The sequence below is a fragment of the Zerene cesonia genome, chromosome Z, assembly GCF_012273895.1.
Source record: "Zerene cesonia ecotype Mississippi chromosome Z, Zerene_cesonia_1.1, whole genome shotgun sequence".
NCBI classification, from domain to species: domain Eukaryota; kingdom Metazoa; phylum Arthropoda; class Insecta; order Lepidoptera; family Pieridae; genus Zerene; species Zerene cesonia.
In genome coordinates this window covers 12,417,115-12,417,343 of record NC_052122.1, presented here as the reverse complement: position 1 = coordinate 12,417,343, position 229 = coordinate 12,417,115, and the positions used below count along the sequence as shown (strand labels likewise).

The window sequence follows — 229 nt, the reverse complement described above, 5'->3', positions numbered from 1 at the left end:
GATTATACACACAATTCAATAAATCTTTTGATGTTTTTATATTTTTTTTATATAATGACCTTGTATATGAATCCCGTTAGCATTTGTAAGTCAACACTGCACAAAGGTTATTTGTTGTTAGTTTGTAACTATATTCGAAGGTACTTTGTAAACACAGCTGATAGATCAGATGTTAACTTTGTTCTATTATTGATCTTTACACACAACGCTTCACTTGTATAACAATTGT

At 28.4% G+C, this 229-nt stretch overlaps 1 protein-coding gene across 1 annotated transcript in view; it reads right to left on the bottom strand.

The window, feature by feature from the left end:
* LOC119835861 overlaps positions 1–229 on the bottom strand; it is a 3,438-nt gene that overhangs the window by 2,795 nt on the left and 414 nt on the right. The gene's annotated exons all lie outside the window — the stretch shown is intronic.